The sequence below is a fragment of the Balaenoptera acutorostrata genome, chromosome 1 (assembly GCF_949987535.1).
Source record: "Balaenoptera acutorostrata chromosome 1, mBalAcu1.1, whole genome shotgun sequence".
Classification (NCBI taxonomy): domain Eukaryota; kingdom Metazoa; phylum Chordata; class Mammalia; order Artiodactyla; family Balaenopteridae; genus Balaenoptera; species Balaenoptera acutorostrata.
Genome location: NC_080064.1, coordinates 164,973,652 through 164,985,555, shown reverse-complemented (window position 1 = coordinate 164,985,555; position 11,904 = coordinate 164,973,652). Strand labels below are relative to the sequence as shown.

General features: G+C 39.5%; 1 pseudogene; it reads left to right on the top strand.

The window, feature by feature from the left end:
- Positions 1–7,401: 7,401 nt before the first annotated feature.
- On the top strand, positions 7,402–10,485 carry LOC103006141 (exosome RNA helicase MTR4-like; annotated as a pseudogene).
- Positions 10,486–11,904: the final 1,419 nt, after the last annotated feature.

Here is an 11,904-nt window from a genome sequence, read left to right as displayed (position 1 = left end):
AATTCCAGCCCAACATTCCATAAATTTTTCTTTCATTGATCAGAGCATTGAAGAAACATAAGCTGAATAAAAGTTTTTTCCACCATGGTCCACAGTCTGGTTTTTCAAATATCTCCTCTGTTACCTCTCCACTCCCACTATATCCAAATGTCTGAAGTAAATTACTTTTCAACCCCTGGGGATTTTCCACTGCAATCTTTAAAACAGATGTGAGTAAAAATAACATGTGAGGACAGATACAGGCACTAGGACTAGGGGGGACTCTTCTTTGCATAGAGAACTACCTAAGAATATAACTGTTTTTAAGATTCAATGGCAAATCGAAAATCCTGTGTTATTCTTTTCCCATTTGAAAACTTCTGTAAAAGGATTGTATCAGATTTCCTATTGCTCCAATTCATACCTTAAAATAAGTACAACATTGTCATTAAAAGCACTCCTGTTTGCTGTGGAAGCCCAGCATTTTAGAAAGTTTGACAGTGAAGAGTTATTATATTCTAAATGCTCAATGGCAGCTAAATGGCTGTAACAGAATCAGGGTTGCATGGCCTCAGCAAGGCAGCAGATAGAGGGGGCTCCAAATTATAGGAAACGGAGAACTCATGGAACCAACAAAAGTATCTAATCATAACAGATAATTTGGTGTGTTACTAAAGTGTTCTGCTTGAATTGAAAATCACTTTGATTGATTTTTTAACTAGGAAAGTTGAAGTGAGGAGGTACAGGAGGTGAACTGGGGAGAGAATCACTTGGAGGGCTCTTTTTTTAAGAGTGTGGCTGTAAGTCCGATCTGGCACACATTCTGCCTATGCCATTGGTGGGTTTTCTTTGCTATTGACTCCATTTTTTGGTCAGCTGGACACTTGTTTAACAGAATCGACCAAGTCTTAGTATTTATTCAAATTTAATGGTGGATATGATTAGAAGTCACAGATAATTTTTAATTAGGACTTTTTAGTCAATAGTTTCAACCTGCTTTTTTGCCAGACCTTTTTCAGAGAATTAATAACAAATTATGAAACAGTTAGGGGGGGTCAGAGACAGGAAAAAGCTAGAGAAGCAAAGGGCAAGGAAAGGACACAAATTCTATACTCTGTACTCTGGTTTATAAGAGTTGGAAGCCTAAGCATCCTTGTTTGAGAAAACAAACATCTAAACTGTGAATCACTTGAAAGCAAGGACCTTGTCTATACTTTTGCATCCTTCCTGGTCCACAGTGCAGGGCTGAGCACAGCAGAAATTTAGCATACTACAATTAGCACTCTCTTCTTAATTCAGAATTATGAATGCAAGATAATTTACATTCAAATAGTGTTTCTGAGTCAATATTAAAATCTGTTATACCTTTTCCTTAGCTTTAAATTCTTTCGAAGAATAGGAATTGGGAAAGAACTGTCTGATTTTGAGCTTAACCATAGCCTAAACCCAGGCTCTATTGTCACATTTGGACTATTAAATCTGCAAAATAAAAAATTCATAACTATTTTAATGTGAAAAATTTAAATGAAACCAACATGTTCTAAGAATCATAGTTATTTTAATGTTTGAAGTGGTCTTAGATACGCTTTTAATAATCAAACCATAAGAACTTTCATGTTGCATAAGAATTTGCATAAGACCCATTAATTCCCATTTTGAAAAAGTAGTTTTCCCTCCCTTAGGTACAAAAATGATATAGGCTTATTGCAAAAAAACTTGGAAAAAATTACAAATTAAGGACAAAATGACGAGTTCTACTGGTTAAATCTGGCACAATTGAACATCATAATAAACAATGATGGTAAAAGTTTATAATCCATTGAATACAATAGAAATCCATGAGTCCATGCTGTTATAAATAAACAAATAAATAAATGGGGAGAAAGAAAATTCCCTTATAGTAGAACATAATTTAATAAATTTAGAAGGAATTGTGGAGTTAGAAAGTTACCATTTGGCAAATAATTCAGTAATAATTCAGTCAAAAATTATCAATGGAAGTGAAAAGTAGTGGGTGAAAGTTTGAGATGTACAGATCATCTGAAAGTCCCTACAGTTGGTAGATACCACTTTAATTAAATGATCAAAATTAATATTCTATACTTCTATAAACCAGAGTATAGAGTATAGAATTTGTGTCCTTTCCTTGCTCTTTGCTTCTCTAGCTTTTACCTATCTCTGGCCCCCCTAACTCTGTCCAGAAGTGGGACAGATTGACGTCTTGTGCCTCTTGCTATGATGTACCAAGAAGGATACAACTTCACTTCTGTGGTATTCCTGCAACACTGCATAACCTAACTCTAACCATGAGAAAATAGCAGACAAATCCAAACTGATGGACACTTTACAAAATAACCAGCTTGTACTTTTCACAAAACGTTAAAGTTGTGGAAGACAAAAACAGACTGAGGAACTATTCTAGAGCAAAGGAGATTTAAGAGACATGACAGCCGAATGCAATGAGAAATCCTGAATTGGAACCTGGACCTAACTTTTTCTTCTTTTGCAATAAAAGATATTATTGAGACAATAGGCTAGACATGATTAATTTCTGTTGATTAATCAGTATACACGCTGCAGTACTTAGAGGTCAAGTGGCATTATGTCTGCAACTTACTTTCAAATGATTCAGAAAAAATTACATATACATGTATGTACATATGAAAGAAATGAGAGGTCAAACGTTAACAATCATTAACTCATTTAAAGGAAGAGAGGTTAAGGGTATAGTTTGTGTATCATTCTTGCAATTTTTCTGCAAGTGTGAAATTATTTTTTTAATTTAAAAAACAAACCAAAAACAACAAAAGCAAAAAAACACTTAACAAAAAATTAAACAGAAAAACAAAAACTAATCTGAAATTCAACAGAGTAGGTGTAAGTATACTTTTCTCTTTTTTCCCTCTCTGTCTGCATCTCTCTCTCTTTCTGTCATTTTTAAAATAAAAATACACTTTACATACATGTACTTTACAGGCTACATATTTGTAGCCTGCTATTTTCCTCTAATACCTATAAGGTATAATTTTCAGCACTATTAGTAGTGGATTGAACATTAAAACAACATTACATTTCAAATGTTATTAAAAATCAAAACAAAATATATACTATTTAATCTGCAAGCAAAATATTTCCTTTTAATAACCACTCCATCATGAGAGTGGGAAAGAGAACTCTGTGTCATGGTCTGTTACATCACTACTCAATGTTGGGATTATATATCAACATCTTACAACCCTTTTAGAATTTGGATTCCATGAGAGGGGGTTTCAGGTCTCTTCATTTTCAATTACATATGTGAGCAACCACATCCAAAGATCTTACCTAAGCATGATTCTGACTACTCTATTCATTGTTTTCTATACCCAGCCCATTTTCTACCTTTACCCCAATTTAATGGAGGCCACCATGAGGCCATCTGAAACAACAGATTTGGTGGCAAGGCAACACCTCAATCTGATTACCTTTGTTGTTGACCTGGCTCCTATCTAGAAGAAAGCATTTAATGTGAAGCTCCTGAGAAAAACCTAAGGCCACGGTCTTATCTTCTGATGTTTGGGAGAAAGAAATAGCTAACATTTTTAAAACTGTGAGAGCCCAATTTAGTGGACTCTCAATTTAGATTGTAGGCTTAAAGTAGAGGGAACCTCCTTTACCAGAGTGATTATTTTTCACCTTTGCTTACAAACTAGTTTTGTTTTTTTTTAATCACAGTTCATCTCTCTCTTATAGGACTTCAGTAAAAGTGGCAAAAAATCCACACCAAATTTCTGGCCACATTTCCTAGAGCTACATGCTTGGTAAGCATGTGGTCTGCTTCCAAGATATCACAGGTAACAGTTTTGCCAAGTGGTTAGCCATGGCATAACAAGGGTCATCAGCATTCAAGTCTTTAACTTGAGTCCTTACTGCCATCATCTGACTTTTAAGTCGGTGTCAGGTATTTTAGGATTTTTTTCATGTCACTGCCTTATTTATAGGTACTAAAATCTATATTAATTATGATACAAGTTCTGTCTGCTCTAGCAAAGATACAAATATAACAATGGCTTTTAAAAGGTGGAATTTTATTCTTCTCTTACGTAACAGTCCAGGGCTTATATGTAAGCTCCACAGTATTAGGAACCTAGGCTTGGCTTCTTTTATCTTTTTTCCTGCTATCCTCAACACGCACTTTCCATATCTAGGCCCCAGATGGTTATTTTAGGTCCCTGGGACTCCCTGAGCCTCAGTCCCACCTACCAGCAGGCCTAAATACCAGCTCCAGGAACCCTGGGCCCTGTTAAGCCAGAGACCTCGAGTTCTGGCATTGCCCACCAGAGGGCCAGCATGTGACCAGCCTCACACACCAGTTGGCTGGCATCAGAGCCAGGACCACTGCAGTCCCACAGCCTGCCATGGCAGGACCCAGACAACCCGCCAGTGGGCCAACACCAGCCCTAAGACACATTGGGCCCCTCAGCCAGCTGTGTCAGGTACCAACCCTGCCTGCCAGCAGGCCAACACCAGCTCTGGGACACTTTGGGCCCTTCAGCCAGCAGCCCCAGGATCCAGTCCCACCTACCATCAGGCTGACACCAGCTTCAAGTCCCCCAGGACTCTACAGCCAGCCACCTTGTGACCCCAACCCACCAACAAGTGGCCAGCAACCTCTACACAAGGCAGGGACTGCCTGGCAACCAACCAGGCCAGCGGCCAGCCACGCCTACTAGACCACCCACAGTAGTCAGCTCATCACAACATAAGGATTCATGCCGCCCACATAGGGGGCACCCCTAGACAATACAGCTCTGGTGACTAGGGGCAGGCTCTGCTGGGATACACAGGACATCTCCTACAAAAGGCCACTTCTCCAAAGTCAGGAAATGTAACAAACCTACCAAACACGTGAAAATAAGAGCAGCAAGTTAGGCAAAATGAGGAAACAGAGAAACATGTTCCAAACAAAGGAACAAGATAAAACCCCAGAAGAAGAACTAAATGAAGTGGAGACAGGCAATCTACTCGAGAAAGAGTTCAGGATAGTGATCGTAAAGATGATCAAAGAACTCAGGAGGATTTTGGATGAGCAGAGTGAGAAGTTAGAAGTTTTTAACAAAGAGTTGTAAAATATAAAGAAGGACCAAACAGAGATGAATAATACAATAACTGAAATGAAAAATACACTAAAAAGAATCAACAGTAGACTAAATGATACAGAGGAACAGATCAGTGAGCTGAAAGACAGAGCAGTGGAAATAACTGAAAAGGAACAGAAAAAGAAAGAAAAGAGGACAGTTTAAGAGACCTCTGGGACAACTTCAAGCATACTAACATTCACATTGCAGAGGTCCCAGAAGGAGAAGAGAGAAAAAGACAGAGAACATATTTGAAGACATAATAGCTGAAAATTTCCCTAACTTGGGAAAGGAAACAGATATCCAGGTCCAGGAAGCAGAGAGAGTCCCAAACAGGATGAACACAAATAGGACCACATCAAGACACATGTAATAAAAATAGTAAAAATTAAAGATAAAGAGACTATTAAAAGCAGCAAGGGAAAAGCAACACGTTACATACAAGGCTACAAGGCTATCAGCTAATTTTCAGCAGAAACTCTGCAGGCCAGAAGGTAGTGGCATGATATAATTAAAGTGATAAAAGGGAAAAACAGGAATAATCTACTTGGTAAGGCTTTCATTCAAATTTGATGGACAGATCATAAGTTTTACATACAAGCAAAAGCTAAAAGAGTTCACTACTACCAAACCAGCTTTACAAGAAACATTAAAGAGACTTCTCTAAGTGACAAAGACCACAACTAGAAACATGAAAATTACAAAAGACAACATGTCAAATCAGTGGGAAAAACTGATCTAGAAAAAAAAAAGATCACATGGGAATAAAATGAAATTGAATATTTCCTGATTCACACCAAATATACAAACAAAACAAAAAAAATTTTAACTCCAGTGTAATTAAGTACTTAAATGTCAAAATTAAAACTTTAAAATATATTCGAGTATTTTTCTGGTTTGGGGGTAAGGAAAGATTTATAAACAAGAGCACAATATAAAAGTCTATAAACTGAATTGCATTAAAATACTTTTTTGCTAAAACCTCACATTTAATGAAGACAAGCTGTATACTGCGAGATATCTGAAAAATATATGTGGTACATAGTCTCCAAAGATAACCACCATTAATTCCTTCCCTCCTTGTACATGCATGCCTCTCTACTCATCACAAAATGGAGTCTATTTCTCCTCCTCTTGAATCTGAGTTGATCTTAGTGACTTCTTTTGACCAACAGAATGCTGTCAAAATAACTTTATGCCAGTTCCAAGCCCAGCCCTTAAGAGCTGTCAACTACAAATTGGCACTTGCCATCTACCTCTACAAGGATTAAATCAGGTGCCACTGCAGCTGCTGGCCTTCAACACCCCCTGAAAGGGATTCAGGGTGGAGATCAGGAATGAGGCACTCTGTGTTCGAGAAAAACTGGCAGAGCAGGTCTTCACATAGACATTTTCAGGAGCTGATTTTAGGAGCCCAATTCTTGCATCTCCTCATATCTAGAAAAGCACTAAACTCCTTCATGGTGACGACTGCACCTCGTGACTAGCAGAAATCTTCTGCAAAAAAATATGTGCTTGATTGCATATACTCCCCCCTCACCAAAATCACATGTATACTGACCTTCCCCCCTGCTTCTCTGGAACAGTTTCTCAGAGCTATCTGAAATGCTGCCTCCCTGGCTATAGTCTTCATTTTGCCCCAAATAAAATTTAACTCGTAACTGTCACATTGTACATTTTTTTACATCGACAGAGCCCTGCCAGCTTCCACTTTCCCCCTTGAAGCCAACAACTGTGTAAGAAATCCAACTACCCTGCTGAGACAACCATGCTCCAAGTCAGCCACGTGGAAAAGCTCTGAAGCGCCAGACATGAGTGAAGACATTTTGAACCTTCCAGCCGAGCCCAGCCATCAAATAAATGTAGTCAAATGAGTGACCCAGGGCCCCATGAAGCAGCAAAAACACCCAGCTCAGCCTAGAGCCTAGAGAAATAATAAATCATTCTTGATTTAAGCCACTGCATTTTAGAGTGGTTTGTTAAACAGCAATAGATAACTGAAGTGACGTCTAACATACATATCACAAAGGATTAGTCTCAAGAGCCTGAAAAGAACTCCAGCTGCCTGCTGGGAACCCTCACTGCACTCTGTCTTCAGCCAAGGAGCTGCTCATCCGCCAGTGATTGGGAAGGTAAAAGAAAGGTCGGAGGAGGAAGAGGAGGCAGGGAAGAAGTCTCAGCGGCTGTGTGACTCCAAAAATTTTGTCTCCCACAGGCCCCTGTTGAGGCTTCACTTGGCGGCACTGTCAGTGCGGTCGTGGAGCATCGTGGGTGGGAGGGAGATTTGGTCTCGCAACTCCGAAGGATGGAGGACGGTTTCCGGGATAAGCTCTTCAGCATGTTTGGGGACGACTCGACCACTGCGCCAGCAGCCAAAAAAGACAAGGAAAAGGAGAAGGGGAAATGGAAGGGGTTGCCAGGGGCTGCGGAAAAGGCTGGAAAACGTTTTGATAGTAAAGTACAATGAGTCAACTAATATTGGAAAAAAAAGAGAGATGCAGACTTCGAGGGCACAGATGAACCCATTTTCGGAAAGAAGCCCAGGGTAGAAGAGTCAATAACTGAAGACTTAAGTTTGTCAGACTTGATGCCAAGAGTCAAGGTACAATCAGTTGAAACTGTAGAAGGGTGTACACATGAGGTTGCACTTCCTGCAGATGAAGATTATCTACCACTTAAACCTCGAGTTGTTAAATCTGTAAAGGAATACCCATCCATTCTTGATGCTTTTCAAAGAGAAGCCATTCAGTGTGTTGATAATAATCAGTCTGTTTTAATATCTGCACATGCATCAGCAGGAAAAACTGTAGGCACTGAATATGCCATTGCATTGGCCTTAAGGGAGAAACAGCGTGTAATATTTACTAGCCCAATTAAGGCCCTGAGTAAGAAATACAGTGAAATGTATGAAGAATTTCAAGATGTTGGTCTGATGACTGGAGGTGTTACTATTAATCCTATGGCATCTTGTCTTGCTGTGACCACAGAGATTTTGAGATGTTTGCTGTACAGACGTTCTGAAGTTATGCGAGAAGTTGCTTGGGTCATATTTGATGAAATTCATTACATAAGAGATTCAGAATGTGGTGTCATATGGGAAGAAACTATTATTTTGCTTCCTGATGATGTTCACTATGTCTTTTTTTTGGCTACTATTCCAAATGCCCGACAGTTTGCTGAGTGGATTTGCCACTTACATAAACAGCCTGGACATGTAATTTACACAGATTATCTGCCTACTCCATTACAGCACTACATTTTTCCAGCAGGGGGAGATGGTCTGCACCTTGTAGTTGATGAAAATGGTGACTTCACAGAAGATGATGCAAATACTTCGAGATGCTGGTGATTTGGCAAAAGGAGATCAGATGGGGCGAAAAACAGGAACAAAAGGACCATCAAATGTGTTCAAAATTGTGAAGATCATTATGGAAAGAAATTTTCAACCTGTAATTATTTACAGTTTTAGTAAGAAAGATTATGAACCGTATGCACTTCAAATGACCAAATTAGATTTCAACCCAGATGAAGAAAAGAAGGTGGGTGAAGAAGTATTCAGTAATGCAACTGACTGCTTGTCAGCTGAAGATAAAAAGCTCCCTCAGGTTGAACATGTACTTCCTCTCTTGAAGTGAGAGATTGGTATTCACCACGGTGGTTTACTTCCTATTTTGAAAGAAACTATAGAAATTCTCTTTTCCGAAGGATTGATAAAGGCCTTTTTTGCCACTGAAACTTTTGCTATGGATATTAACATGCCAGCAAGAACTGTTTTATTTATGAATGCCCAAAAATTTGATCGGAAGGATTTCTGATGGATTTCCTCTGGTGAATACATTCAGATGTCTGGTTGTGCTGGAAGGAGGGTAATGGATGATAGAGGAATTGTAATTCTTATGGTAGATGATTGGAAAACAACTACTTAAGGGCTCAGCTGATCCTCTAAATAGTGCTTTCCGTTTGACCTACAACATGGTTTTTGAACTTACTACGAGTAGAAGAAATTAATCCTGAATACATGTTGGAAAAATCCTTCTACCAGTTTCAGCACTATAGAGCAATTCCAGGAGTAGTAGAGAAGGTAAAGAACTCAGAAGAACACTAGAATAAAACAGTAATACCAGATGAAGAAAGTGTAGTCATCTATTACAAGATTAGACAACAGCTTGCCAAATTGGGTAAATTGAAGAATATATTCACAAACCAAAATATTGTTTACCATTTCTATGACCAGGTCGTTTGGTAAAGGTAAAGAATGAAGGAGATGATTTTGGCTGGAGTGTAGTGGTGAATTTCTCAAAAAAATCAAATGCTAAGCCTAATTCTGGTGAACTGGATCCTTTATATGTAGTAGAAGTACTTCTGCACTGTAGCAAAGAGAGCTTGAAAAATTCAGCTACTGAGACTGCAAAACCAGCTAAACCTGATGTGAAAGGAGAGATGCAGGTTGTTCCAGTTTTGGTGCATCTCCTGTCTGCTATCAGCAGTGTTAGGCTTTACATTCCTAAAGACCTTCGACCATTGGACAACAGACAGTGTTTTAAAATCAATACTGGAAGTTCAGAAACGTTTTCCTGATAGTGTTCCCTTATTAGATTCTATTGATGACATGGGCATTCAAGATCAAGGACTGAAAAAAAGTCATCCAGAAAGTAGAGGCTTTTGAGTGTAGAATGTATCCACTTCACAATGATCCAAATTCGGAAACTATGTATACACTTCGTGAAAAAAAAGCACAGATTGCAATAGACTTCAAATCTGCAAAGTGAGAACTAAAGAAAGCAAGAACTGTCCTACAAATCGATGAATTCAAATGTCGCAAACGTGTTTTAAGGAGGTTGGGATTTGCTATGTACATCTTCTGATGTCACAGAGATGAAAGGATGAGTGGCTTGTGAAATAAGCAGTGCTGATGAGCTCCTTCTAACTGAGATGATGTTTAATGGCCTTTTCAATGACGTATCTGCAGAACAGGCAACCTAAGCTGCTTTGTGTTTCAAGAGAATTCTAGTGATATGCCCAAATTAATAGAGCAGTTAGCAGGACCACTTTGTCAAATGCAGGAATGTGCTAAAAGAATTGCAAAAGTTTCAGCAGAAGCCAAATTGGAAATTGATGAGGAGACTTACCTAAGCTCATTTAAACCTCACTTAATGGATGTAGTATATACCTGAGCAGCTGGAACTACATTTGCCCATATCTGCAAAATGACGGATGTCTTTGAAGGCAGCATAATTCATTGCATGAGGCACCTGGAAGAACTACTTCGACAAACGTGTCAAGCAGCAAAAGCCATTGGAAACACTGAGCTGGAAAATAACTTTGTAGAAGGAATCACCAAAATCAAGAGGGATATTGTGTTTGCTGCCAGCCTCTACTTATAAAGAGTCAGCTAAAGGAACGTGGGATTTTAAATTGTTCACCACCTGTCTGATTACAGTTGACTACAAATGCAAAAAGTAAAAAAAATAAAATAAAAATAACTCCAAAGAGTAAATCCACTAAAAAAGGACTAAAACAATTACACAGATAGGCAAATGACATGTACAGGCATTTCACAGAGGAAGAAATAAACATAAGAAGAGATGTTCAATATCATTACTAATCAGAATCATGCAAATTAAGATCACAAGTTAACCATTCTGTAATTCAACTGGCAAAAGATAAGAAGTCTGACAGCATCAAGCAGAGAGGAGGTACATCAGTAATATCTCTTTTATTGCTGGTAGGAGTGTATAACCACTCCAGAAAAGTTTGCCATCTTCTTTAAAAACTGAACATTAGCGTACCCTATAAATAAGCAACTACATTTGGATATACCTACATACACAAAAAAACTTTTCCACATGTGCAATAGAAGAGACACGCATAAGACCTTCCACAGTAGCCTTGTGCGTAATATCTAAAAGCTGGAAACAACACTAAAAGCCCATCACTAAGAGAGTAAACAAATTATGATCTAGTAATACAATGAAATTTTATACTACACTGAATATACAAGATTAATCTTGGTAAAATATCATTGAGGGGAATTATTAGAAAACTCATTCAGAATATTATTCTTTTTTGTAAACTTCAAAAACAATTAAGCTTAACAATATACTGTGTAGACATACATATGCGTGATTTAAAAATTTTTTTAATACTGCAAGATAATTTGAAAGGAACTGGGGGGCTGGGAGAAGATGGCGGAAGAGTAAGACGCGGAGATCACCTTCCTTCCCACAGATACAGTAGAAATACATCTACACGTGGAACTGCTCCTACAGAACACCCACTGAACGCTGGCAGAAAACGTCCGACCTCCAAAAAGGCAAGAAACTCCCCCCGTACTTGGGTAGAGCAAAAGAAAAAAGAAATAACAGAGACAAAAGAATAGGGACGGCACCTGCACCAGTGGGAGGGAGCTGTGAAGGAGGAAAGGTTTCCACGCACTAGGAAGCCCCTTCGCGGGCGGAGACTGCGGGTGGCGGAGGGGGGAAGCTTTGGAGCCACGGAGGAGAGCGCAGCCACAGGGGTGCGGAGGGCAAAGCGGAGAGGTTCCCGCACAGAGGCTCGGCGCCGAGCAGCACTCACCAGCCCGAGAGGCTTGTCTGCTTCCCCGCCGGGGCGGGCGGGGCTGGGAGCTGAGGCTCGGGCTTCGGTCAGATCGCAGGGAGAGGACTGGGGCTGGCAGCGTGAACACAGCCTGAAGGGGTTAGTGCACCACAGCTAGCCGGGAGGGAGTCCGGGGAAAAAGACTGCAGCTGCCGAAGAGGCAAGAGACTTTTTCTTCCCTCTGTGTTTCCTGGTGCGCGAGGAGAGGGGA